Source organism: Scyliorhinus torazame, chromosome 15, assembly GCF_047496885.1.
Source record: "Scyliorhinus torazame isolate Kashiwa2021f chromosome 15, sScyTor2.1, whole genome shotgun sequence".
NCBI classification, from domain to species: domain Eukaryota; kingdom Metazoa; phylum Chordata; class Chondrichthyes; order Carcharhiniformes; family Scyliorhinidae; genus Scyliorhinus; species Scyliorhinus torazame.
Window position 1 is genome coordinate 215,290,280 of NC_092721.1, and position 12,361 is coordinate 215,302,640.

At 53.7% G+C, this 12,361-nt stretch overlaps 1 long non-coding RNA gene and 1 pseudogene across 1 annotated transcript; one reads left to right on the forward strand and one right to left on the reverse strand.

The window, feature by feature from the left end:
- The first annotated feature begins 1,365 nt into the window (after positions 1 to 1,365).
- Positions 1,366 to 2,230, forward strand: LOC140391354 (caspase activity and apoptosis inhibitor 1 pseudogene; annotated as a pseudogene).
- Positions 2,231 to 4,077: 1,847 nt separating this feature from the next.
- Positions 4,078 to 12,127, reverse strand: LOC140391476 (uncharacterized). Its single transcript, XR_011935089.1, has 4 exons — positions 12,111 to 12,127; positions 11,660 to 11,808; positions 7,902 to 7,995; positions 4,078 to 4,220 (listed from the first exon to the last, which is right to left on the reverse strand). It is a non-coding gene; the product is annotated as an uncharacterized lncRNA (long non-coding RNA).
- Between the last annotated feature and the right edge of the window lie 234 nt (positions 12,128 to 12,361).

Below are 12,361 nucleotides of genomic sequence, written 5' to 3' on the forward strand. Positions count from 1 at the left end.
GGAGGAATCGCGGGTTCGCCGCCGAAGGGGAAGACGAGCAAAAGCAAAAGTGGTGACAGGATGGCGGAAGCCGAACTGCACGGCGGGACCGCACTACTTACGGTGGAGAAGATGACCGAGGTGATGGTGGTGGAGTTGGAACAACGTTTGGTGAGGCACATGGAGATCCTGAGGAAAGAGATGGTGGTCGTGGTGAGGTCATTATTGGAGGAGGCAATCGGCCCGATGAGGGTGGAGGTGGCAAAGGCCTCGGCCGAGGTGAGAGAGCAGGGCGAGAAGATGAAGGAGGTGGAGGAGGCCGTGACACGTCACAGCGACCAGGTCACCTCGATGGGGGACGAGCTGCGGAGGGTGGTGGAGGTTAACAGAGGGCTCAGAGCAAAGCTGGAAGACTAGGAAAACCGCTCAAGGCGGCACAATTTGAGAATTGTGGGCTTGCCCGAAGGGACAGAGGGCCCAAGGCCAATGCAATACTTCGCTAAGAAGTTGGCGGAGCTGATGGGGGAGGGGGAGAGCCCCACCCTGTACGAGCTAGACCGAGCTCATCGGTCATTAAGGCCGAAGCCCAAAGTGAACGAGCTGCCAAGGGCAGTAATTATCTGCTTCCACAAGTTTTGCATGAAGGAGAAAGTATTAAGCTGGGCGAAGCAGGAGCGTGAGGTGCTGTGGGATGGTACTGCGGTTCGGATCTACCAGGACTGGACGGTGGAGTTGGCAAAACGACGAGCGGCGTTTGGGCGAGTGAAGGCGGCTTTGTACAAGAAGGGGGTGCGATTTGGTGTGGTGTACCCGGCGAAGTTGAGAGTAACATATAACGTCAAAGACTTTTATTTTGAGACAGCGGAGGCGGCTGAGGTGTTCGTGAGGGCAGAAGGCTTGGGACAGACGTGAAGAGCGGAGCTGGAAGAAAGACTGTGGACTGTGTTTGAGCGGCTGGAAAATGTATAAATGTTACAACTTTCTTTTTACTGATTAGTATTGAAATTTGAAATTTACTTCTCTTTGCATTGTTGCAGAGTTCAAGTTAATGGCGTTCTGTGTTGCGACGGTTAAATGTTATGTTAGTGAATTGTAGGGGGTGGATTGGTGGTTTGTTTTGTTGTTTCTTTCTCTGGGACTGGGCGGAAGGGGGCGAGGGGTATTGGCGGGGGGGAGTCACCCGCGCTAGCTAACTAGAGTCAGTTAGTGAACGCGGGTGAGGTGAGAGGAGGACTGCGGACGTTGGAGCCTGGATAGCAGGCTTCAATGGGCCTACGAGGCGAGCAAGAGGGGGTGGAGGGAGGGATGTTGGGGGATGTTTTTGTAGGGGGGGTTCTTGGGAGGGGCGGAAGGGGTTCGATGTTGACAATGGACAGGGCAATTTTCCGGTCGGCGAGCCGGTGATGGCGGGTAAGAAATCGGCCAAAGACAAGAAGCGGAAACGCAGCCATGGCGAGGAGAGTTACGGCGAAAGGAAATGGCTCAACTCGGATTCAGGAACTAATGAGTCAGGAAGAATTGGTTCGGAAAAAGAGATGACCAATGAGGCCAGTGACTTGGAAGAAGGGGCCTTGACCTCAATGTTACCTTGAAGACGATCAGTTCGTACATCTCCGACAGGAAAGACATGTTAGAACAGTGCTTCAGAGTCATAGGAGAGAAAAAGCTTCAGAAAATGCTCCCAGATATATTAAAGAATTGCTCTGTAGAAGAAATGAAGGCACTATGTTTGGAGCAACTGACACTTTTATCTGATAAGAAACTTCTCCAAATTATTGAGGGTGATTACTTTGGTTCATCTGATACTGAAGAAGAGGTAGGAGAGAATGACCGGTACAAGAAGAAACTGGACACACAAAGTCAACAGGATAATAATGTTGATTCCACCTCTTCCTACACAGAATGCAATGAGGAAGAGGAACCTGAGCTGAAACAGGGTGGGGGCTCTGGAGATGAAAGTGATGCCCTAAGCATAAATGCAGAAGCATATGATAGTGACATAGAACAAAACTGCAATGATCGAGACAACAGTACAAAGCTGGTGCCTCAGAAAGGTACAGCAACTCGCGCTGGTGTTGAAGATGAAATACAAAAGGACATCGAAAAGAGCGTAAATGAGATTCTAGGCTTGTCAGGCTCCACCACAGAAAGCCCTCAAACAGCTGGTTCCCCCAATCCTGATGGTGATGGTCTTCACCCTTCAGCACAGCAACTGGAACTGCTCGGGGCAGCACGGTACCATTGTGGATAGCACAATTGCTTCACAGCTCCAGGGTCCCGGTTTCGATTCTGGCTTGGGTCACTGTCTGTGCGGAGTCTGCACATCCTCCCCGTGTGTGCGTGGGTTTCCTCCGGGTGCTCCGGTTTCCTCCCACAGTCCAAAGATGTGCGGGTTAGGTGGATTGGCCATGATAAATTGCCCTTAGTGTCCAAAATTGCCCTTAGTGTTGGGTGGGGTTACTGGGTTATGGGGGTATGGGCTTGGGTAGTGGGCTCTTTCCAAGAGCCGGTGCAGATTTGATGGGCCGAATGGCCTCCTTCTGCTCTGTAAACTCGATGATTCTATGATAACAGAGGCATTGATTCGCTGGCAGGAAATCTAAATCTACCCAGACACGTGAGCGAAGCTCGTGTGGGCAGGATGGGGAGGAGGGAGAATCCCAGGATGGGGAGGAGGGAGAATCCCAGGATGGGGAGGAGGGAGACCCCAGGATGGGGAGGAGGGAGAATCCCAGGATGGGGAGGAGGGAGACCCCAGGATGGGGAGGAGGGAGAATCCCAGGATGGGGAGGAGGGAGAATCCCAGGATGGGGAGGAGGGAGACCCCAGGATGGGGAGGAGGGAGACCCCAGGATGGGGAGGAGGGAGACCCCAGGATGGGGAGGAGGGAGACCCCAGGATGGGGAGGAGGGAGAATCCCAGGATAGGGAGGAGGGAGACCCCAGGATGGGGAGGAGGGAGACCCCAGGTGTTGATGTTCCATTCTGCCTGCTGCCTTCATCCTTCTGGATGGCAGAGGAGGCTTGGTAACTTCCTACTGTCCACCGTGTAGAGAGAGAGGGAAGGGGAGGGAGAGAGAGGGAAGGGAGGTAGAGAGAGGGAAGGGGAGGTTGAGAGAGGGAAGGGGAGATAGAGAGAGAGGGAAGGGGAGGTAGAGAGAGAGGCAAGGGGAGGGAGGGAGAGAGGGAAGGGGAGGGAGAGAGAGAGAGAAGGGGAGGTTGAGAGAGAGAAGGGGAGGTTGAGAGAGGGAAGGGGGGGAGGTAGAGCGAGGGAACGGGAGGTAGAGAGAAGGAAGGGGAGGTAGAGAGAGAGGGGGAGGGAGAGAGAGAGGGATCGGGTGGTAGAGGGAAGGGGAGGTGGGGGGGAGAGAGAGGGGAGGTGGAGGGAGAGGGAAGGGGAGGGAGAGAGAGGCGGAAGGGGAGGTAGAGAGAGAGGGAAGGGGAGGTAGAGAGGGAGAGAGGGGCGAAGGGGAGGGAGAGAGAGAGGGGAGGGAGAGAGAGAGGGGAGGGAGAGAGAGAGGGAAGGGGAGGTAGAGAGAGGGAAGGGGAGGGAGAGAGAGAGGGAGGTAGAGCGAGAGGGAAGGGGAAGTAGAGAGAGAGAGGGAAGGGGAGGTGGAGAGGGAAGGGGACGCAGAGAGGGGGGAAAGGGAAGGAGAGGGGGAATGGGAGAGAGAGGGAAGGGGAGGTAGAGAGAGGGAGGTAGAGAGGGAAGGGGAGATAGAGAGAGGGAGGTAGAGAGGGAAGGGGAGAGAGAGAGGCATAAGGAGGAAGAGAGAGAGGGAAGGGGAGGTGGAGGAGGGTGTGAACGTTTGTGCAAGAGCAAATCACGGAGGTGCTTTGTCCTTCTTTGACCACGCAATGTCCCTCACTCCTTTCTCTGCCTCCTCCCATCTCCTCATCCTCCTTGAACCTTCAGTACAGCCTCACCTTCTTCCCTCGCCCCTCACTATCCCCTCCCTGCCGTCTCAGCACACTCAATTCCCCTCAATCCGCTCGCCCCTGCCCATCTCCCTCCTTCCCAGCCACTAACCGCTCCCCTCACCCCCTCCTCCGAACTCTCACTTTGACACAGATGCGGACAATCAAGACAGAGATAACATTGAAGCTTTCACAGATTCTTTATTCTGGAATTGATTTGGGTTTCAGAGTTGGGATTTGATATTGAAGCGCGGCGAATCACAGCAGCGGCTCACATTCCTCTGCGTCGATGCGGAAAGCTACCTGTCTTTCACAGGGCAGCAGCTGGAAAAGAGGGAACATAGAGAGAGTTTGAGAAAGTCTCGCGGAGAATAATGGACGTCAGCTTCCTCACCAAGTCCCATCGGTCTACTTCCTCCCATTGCAGCAGTCCCTCACTCCCCATCCATCTGTCCCTCTCTCTACCTCCCTTTCCCTCTCTATCTCCCCATCCCTCTCTCTCTATCTCCCCTTCCCTCTCTCTCTATCTCCCCTTCCCTCCCTCTCTATCTCCCCTTCCCTCTCTCTCTATCTCCCCTTCCCTCTCTCTCTATCTCCCTTTCCCTTTCTCTCTATCTCCCCTTCCCTCTCTCTCCATCTCCCCTTCCCTCTCTCTCTATCTCCCCTTCCCTCTCTCTCTACCTCCCTTTCCCTCTCTCTCTACCTCCCCTACCCTCCCTCTCTCTACCTCTCCTTCCCCCTCTCTCTATCTCCCCTTCCCGCTCACTCTCTATCTCCCCATCCCTCTCTCTCTATCTCCCCTTCCCTCTCTCTCTCTATCTCCCCTTCCCTCTCTCTCTACCTCCCTTTCCCTCTCTCTCTACCTCCCCTACCCTCCCTCTCTCTACCTCTCCTTCCCCCTCTCTCTATCTCCCCATCCCTCTCTCCCTATCTCCCCATCCCTCTCTCTCTACCTCCCTTTCCCTCTCTATCTCCCCTTCCCTCTCTATCTCCCCTTCCCTCTCTCTCTAGCTCCCTTTCCCTCTCTCTCTACCTCCCCTACCCTCCCTCTCTCTACCTCTCCTTTCCCCTCTCTCTATCTCCCCATCCCTCTCTCCCTATCTCCCCTTCCCTCTCTCTCTATCTCCCCATCCCTCTCTCTCTATCTCCCCATCCCTCTCTCTCTATCTCCCCTTCCCTCTCTCTCTACCTCCCATTCCCTCTCTCCTTACCTCCCTTTCCCTCTCTCTCTATCTCCCCATCCCTCTCTCTCTATCTCCCTTTCCCTCTCTCTCCATCTCCCCATCCCTCTCTCTCTACCTCCCCTTCCCTCTCTCTCTATCTCCCCATCCCTCTCTCTCTACCTCCCCTTCTCTCTCTCTCTATCTCCCCATCCCTCTCTCTCTACCTCCCTTTCCCTCTCTATCTCCCCATCCCTCTCTCTCTATCTCCCCTTCCCTCTCTCTCTCTATCTCCCCTTCCCTCTCTCTCTACCTCCCCTTCCCTCTCTCTCTATCTCCCCATCCCTCTCTCTCTATCTCCCTTTCCCTCTCTATCTCCCCATCCCTCTCTCTCTATCTCCCCATCCCTCTCTCTCTATCTCCCCATCCCTCTCTCTCTATCTCCCTTTCCCTCTCTCTCTATTTCCCCATCCCTCTCTCTCTATCTCCCCATCCCTCTCTCTCTATCTCCCCTTCCCTCTCTCTCTATCTCCCCATCCCTCTCTCTCTACCTCCCTTTCCCTCTCTATCTCCCCATCCCTCTCTCTCTATCTCCCCTTCCCTCTCTCTCTATCTCCCCATCCCTCTCTCTCTATCTCCCCTTCCCTCTCTCTGTACCCCCCTTTCCCTCTCTCTCTACCTCCCCTTCCCTCTCCCTCTCTCCCTCCCCTTCCCTCTCTCTCTATCTCCCCATCCCTCTCTCTCTATCTCCCCTTCCATCTCTCTCTCTATTTCCCCATCCCTCTCTCTCTATCTCCCGTTCCCTCTCTCTCTATCTCCCCTTCCCTCGCTCTCTACCTCCCTTTCCCTCTCTCTCTACATCCCCTACCCTCCCTCTCTCTACCTCTCCTTCCCCCTCTCTCTATCTCCCCATCCCTCTCTCTCTATCTCCCCTTCCCTCTCTCTCTACCCCCCTCCCTCTCTCTCTACGTCCCCTTCCGTCTCTCTCTACCTCCTTCTCCCTCTCTCTCTACCTCCCCTTCCCTCCCTCTCTCTACCTCCCCTTCCCCCTCTCCCTCTATCTCCCCTTCCCTCTCTCTACCCGCTTCTCCACCCCTCTCTCTCTGCCTCCCCATCCCTCTCTCTCTCTGCCACCCCTTCCCTCTCTCTACCTCCCCTCCCCTCTCTCTATCCGCCTCTCCATCCCTCTCTCTCCCTCCCCTTCCCTCCCTCTCTCTACCTCGCCTTCCCTCTCTCTCTCCTCCTCCCCATCACGCTCTCTCTCCCTCCCCTTCCCTCTCTCTCTCTCCCTCCCCTTCCCTCTCTCTCTACCTCCCCTTCCCTCTCTCTCTCTCCCTCCCCTCTCCTCCCTCTCTACCTCCCCTACCCTCCCTCTCTCTACCTCTCCTTTCCCCTCTCTCTATCTCCCCATCCCTCTCTCCCTACCTCCCTTTCCCTCTCTCTCTATCTCCCCATCCCTCTCTCTCTATCTCCCCTTCCCTCTCTCTCTATCTCCCCTTCCCTCTCTCTCTACCTCCCTTTCCCTCTCTCTCTATCTCCCCATCCCTTTCTCTCTATCTCCCTTTCCCTCTCTCTCCATCTCCCCATCCCTCTCTCTCTACCTCCCCTTCCCTCTCTCTCTATCTCCCCATCCCTCTCTCTCTACCTCCCCATCCCTCTCTCTCTATCTCCCCTTCCCTCTCTCTCTATCTCCCCATCCCTCTCTCTCTATCTCCCCTTCCCTCTCTCTGTACCCCCCTTTCCCTCTCTCTCTACCTCCCCTTCCCTCTCCCTCTCTCCCTCCCCTTCCCTCTCTCTCTACCTCCCATTCCCTCTCTCTCTACCTCCCTTTCCCTCTCTCTCTATCTCCCCATCCCTCTCTCTCTATCTCCCCTTCCCTCTCTCTCTACCTCCCCTTCCCTCTCTCTCTACCTCCCTTTCCCTCTCTCTCTATCTCCCTTTCCCTCTCTCTCCATCTCCCCATCCCTCTCTCTCTACCTCCCCTTCCCTCTCTCTCTATCTCCCCATCCCTCTCTCTCTCCCTCCCCTTCCCTCTCTCTCTGCCTCCCCTTCCCTCTCTCTACCTCCAGTTCCCTCCCTCTCTCCCTCCCTCCCTTCCCTCTCTCTCTCTATCTCCCCATCCCTCTCTCTCTGCCTCCCCTTCCCTCTCTCTACCTCCAGTTCCCTCCCTCTCTCTCTCCCCTCCTTCCCTCTCCCTTTCAGTCTCTCCTTGCCATGATGGGACAGATGAACATATAAATTGGGATTAGGAGGAGGCCACTGTGCCCCTCGATCCTGCTGCTCCGTCAGAGAGGTTATTGGCTGAGCTGATGTAACAATCCCACATTCATGCCTAACCCCAATAACCTTTCACCCCGAGCCCCACCTTGTGAATCCAGAATCTACACGCTCTGCCTGAAAATATTGACAGACTTTGGGGGAGATTCTCCATTTGGGAGACTATGGGCAGGATTTCCCATTGGCTGACGCTGGAATGGGGAAACGTGATTGGGCGGAGAATCGATGCCGACGCCGAAATCTCGGCGGGTGCCGAGAAAACACCAAAGTCTCCGATTCGCCGACCCCTCACCAGCGGCGTCAATGCATTCCGGAACACAAATCCGGAAAACACTGTTTGCATATCATTTACGGGCTTGATCATCTGGGTCACTCATGTCCTTTCGGGAGGAAATCTGCCGTCCTTACCCGGTCTGGCTTACATGTGACTCCAGACCCAGAGCGATGTGTGTGACTGTTAACTACCCCTCTCTGGACTGGCCGAGCCAGACACTCACTGGAATTAGGGTGGGCTTAGAGCGAGCGACACCCATCTCTCATGAAAAGATTTTAAAAGAAATTTCCTTACTGTAGTCCATCACCACACTCGTTAAAAGTGCCGTCCAACGCTCCTTCACACTCCGTCATTTGACATTTGCCTTCCCCGTCGGCACACTCCAGCCCTGAAATTGACAAAGACATCAGGAAAATAGAAGCAACAGTGCAAAATCCATCAAACTCTCCCAGGACAGGTACAGCACGGGGTTAGATACAGAGTAAAGCTCCCTCTACACCGTCCCCATCAAACACGCCCAGGACAGGTACAGCACGGGGTTAGATACAGAGTAAAGCTCCCTCTACACCGTCCCCATCAAACACGCCCAGGACAGGTACAGCACGGGGTTAGATACAGAGTAAAGCTCCCTCTACACTGTCCCCATCAAACACTCCCAGGACAGGTACAGCCCGGGGTTAGATACAGAGTAAAGCTCCCTCTACACTGTTCCCATCAAACACTCCCAGGACAGGTACAGCACGGGGTTAGATACAGAGTAAAGCTCCCGCTACACTGTCCCCATCAAACACCCCCAGGCCAGGTACAGCACGGGGTTAGATACAGAGTAAAGCTCCCTCTACACTGTCCCCATCAAACACTCCCAGGACAGGTACAGCCCGGGGTTAGATACAGAGTAAAGCTCCCTCTACACTGTTCCCATCAAACACTCCCAGGACAGGTACAGCACGGGGTTAGATACAGAGTAAAGCTCCCGCTACACTGTCCCCATCAAACACCCCCAGGCCAGGTACAGCACGGGGTTAGATACAGAGTAAAGCTCCCTCTACACTGTCCCCATCAAACACTCCCAGGACAGGTACAGCACGGGGTTAGATACAGAGTAAAGCTCCCTCTACACTGTCCCCATCAAACACGCCCAGGACAGGTACAGCCCGGGGTTAGATACAGAGTAAAGCTCCCTCTACACTGTCCCCATCAAACACTCCCAGGACAGGTACAGCACGGGGTTAGATACAGAGTAAAGCTCCCTCTACACTGTCCCCATCAAACACTCCCAGGACAGGTACAGCCCGGGGTTATACAGAGTAAAGCTCCCCCTACATAGTCCCCATCAAACACTCACAGGACAGGTACAGCCCGGGGTTAGATACAGAGTAAAGCTCCCTCTACACTGTCCCCATCAAACACTCCCAGGACAGGTACAGCACGGGGTTAGATACAGAGTAAAGCTCCCTCTACACTGTCCCATCAAACACTCCCGGGACAGGTACAGCACGGGGTTAGATACAGAGTAAAGCTCCCTCTACACTGTCCCCATCAAACACTCCCAGGACAGGTACAGCACGGGGTTAGATACAGAGTAAAGCTCCCGCTACACTGTCCCCATCAAACACTCCCAGGACAGGTACAGCACGGGGTTAGATACAGAGTAAAGCTCCCTCTACACTGTCCCCATCAAACACTCCCAGGACAGGTACAGCAAGGGGTTAGATACAGAGTAAAGCTCCCTCTACACTGTCCCCATCAAACACTCCCAGGACAGGTACAGCACGGGGTTAGATACAGAGTAAAGCTCCCTCTACACTGTCCCCATCAAACACTCCCAGGACAGGTACAGCACGGGGTTAGATACAGAGTAAAGCTCCCTCTACACTGTCCCCATCAAACACTCCCAGGACAGGTACAGCACGGGGTTAGATACAGAGTAAAGCTCCCTCTACACTGTCCCCATCAAACACTCCCAGGACAGGTACAGCACGGGGTTAGATACAGAGTAAAGCTCCCTCTACACTGTCCCCATCAAACACTCCCAGGACAGGTACAGCACGGGGTTAGATACAGAGTAAAGCTCCCTCTACACTGTCCCCATCAAACACTCCCAGGACAGGTACAGCACGGGGTTAGATACAGAGTAAAGCTCCCTCTACACTGTCCCCATCAAACACGCCCAGGACAGGTACAGCACGGGGTTAGATACAGAGTAAAGCTCCCTCTACACTGTCCCCATCAAACACTCCCAGGACAGGTACAGCACGGGGTTAGATACAGAGTAAAGCTCCCTCTACACTGTCCCCATCAAACACTCACAGGACAGGTACAGCACGGGGTTAGATACAGAGTAAAGCTCCCTCTACACTGTCCCCATCAAACACTCCCAGGACAGGTACAGCACGGGGTTAGATACAGAGTAAAGCTCCCTCTACACTGTCCCCATCAAACACTGCCAGGACAGGTACAGCACGGGGTTAGGTACAGAGTAAAGCTCCCTCTACACTTTCCCCATCAAACACTCCCAGGACAGGTACAGCATGGGGTTAGATACAGAGTAAAGCTCCCTCTCCACTGTCTCCATCAAACACTCCCAGGACAGGTACAGCATGGGGTTAGATACAGAGTAAAGCTCCCTCTACACTGTCCCCATCAAACACTCCCAGGACAGGTACAGCATGGGGTTAGATACAGAGTAAAGCTCCCTCTACACTTTCCCCATCAAACACTCCCAGGACAGGTACAGCATGGGGTTAGATACAGAGTAAAGCTCCCTCTACACTGTCCCCATCAAACACTCCCAGGACAGGTACAGCACGGGGTTAGATACAGAGTTAAGCTCCCTCTACACTGTCCCCATCAAACACTCCCAGGACAGGTACAGCACGGGGTTAGATACAGAGTAAAGCTCCCTCTACACTGTCCCCATCAAACACTCCCAGGACAGGTACAGCACGGGGTTAGATACAGAGTAAAGCTCCCTCTACACTGTCCCCATCAAACACTCCCAGGACAGGTACAGCCCGGGGTTAGATACAGAGTAAAGCTCCCTCTACACTGTTCCCATCAAACACTCCCAGGACAGGTACAGCACGGGGTTAGATACAGAGTAAAGCTCCCTCTACACTGTCTCCATCAAACACTCCCAGGACAGGTACAGCATGGGGTTAGATACAGAGTAAAGCTCCCTCTACACTGTCCCCATCAAACACTCCCAGGACAGGTACAGCATGGGGTTAGATACAGAGTAAAGCTCCCTCTACACTGTCCGCATCAAACACTCCCAGGACAGGTACAGCATGGGGTTAGATACAGAGTAAAGCTCCCTCTACACTGTCCGCATCAAACACTCCCAGGACAGGTACAGCACGGGGTTAGATGCAGAGTAAAGCTCCCTCTACACTGTCCCCATCAAACACTCCCAGGACAGGTACAGCACGGAGTTAGATACAGAGTAAAGCTCCCTCTACACTGTCTCCATCAAACACTCCCAGGACAGGTACAGCATGGGGTTAGATACAGAGTAAAGCTCCCTCTACACTGTCCCCATCAAACACTCCAGGACAGGTACAGCACGGGGTTAGATACAGAGTAAAGCTCCCTCTACACTGTCCCCATCAAACACGCCCAGGACAGGTACAGCACGGGGTTAGATCCAGAGTAAAGCTCCCTCTACACTGTCCCCATCAAACACTCCCAGGACAGGTACAGCACGGGGTTAGATACAGAGTAAAGCTCCCTCGACACTGTCCTGGGGACTGGAACCTCTGCTGCTTAACCCCCTGGCAGTTTTGAATCTCCATGGACACTGCCATCCAATATTGTCGCTGTTACTGACAGCTGGCCGCTGTTTCACTCAGACGCTGGATAGCATCGAGGCTGTCACAGAGAGTGACTGATCTTCCCCATCACACTCATCTCCGATTCAGCCTCCAGACTCATTCTGTGTGCCTGTGACCGTTACAGTGAGTTTGACAGTGAAACAACACTATCTTTCCCTGGGGAGCTGGCTGCTGTCTCTGGAGGCTGTTGTGTTGAAGATTGTCAGGATGCAAACTCACCGGCTTTGCACTGCACCTGATAGGCTGCCAGGAGCAGAATGATTGTGAACATCACAAACTTCATGTTTGCCCTTCGAACCTCGCAGTGTGCTGAGAGGTGGATTGTTAGAGATGAATAGTGATGTGAATAGCGCCACTGTCTTTATATCCTGAATGAAGAGGAAGTAAAAAGGTGGTGATTTGCAAGACATTTAGAATAATTAACAAAAGGTATCTGGAGAGTTGCCGCCCCCTCACCCACTTCCTGCTCCAGATAATCTCAGCTCATCACCTCCCGTCTTTCATCAGACAAATTCTCAACAGAATTCTTCCATTCCATTGCCTGCGGTGTCGAAGCAATTACAGAAATCCCCTAACTTTCTGCAGTAAACTAAATAATGTGAGTAAGGTGATGCATTTGGGCAGCAAGAACATGAGGCACCAACACAAAATAAAAGGGTAAAATTCTTACCGGGCTGCAGGCAGGTGTATTCGCAAAGAAGTTGCAGACGGTGACAGGCTAGCAGTTAATAAAGTTAATAGTTCCTGGGATTTATTATCAGGGGCACAGAATACAGGAATAAGGAGGTTATGTTGAACTAGTTACTAGTTAGACCTCAGCTGGAATATTGTGAGGCAGCAGTGCTAATCACTGTGTCACCGAGCGGCCCTGCGCTGTGAGGCAGCAGTGCTAATCACTGTGTCACCGTGCGGCCCTGCGCT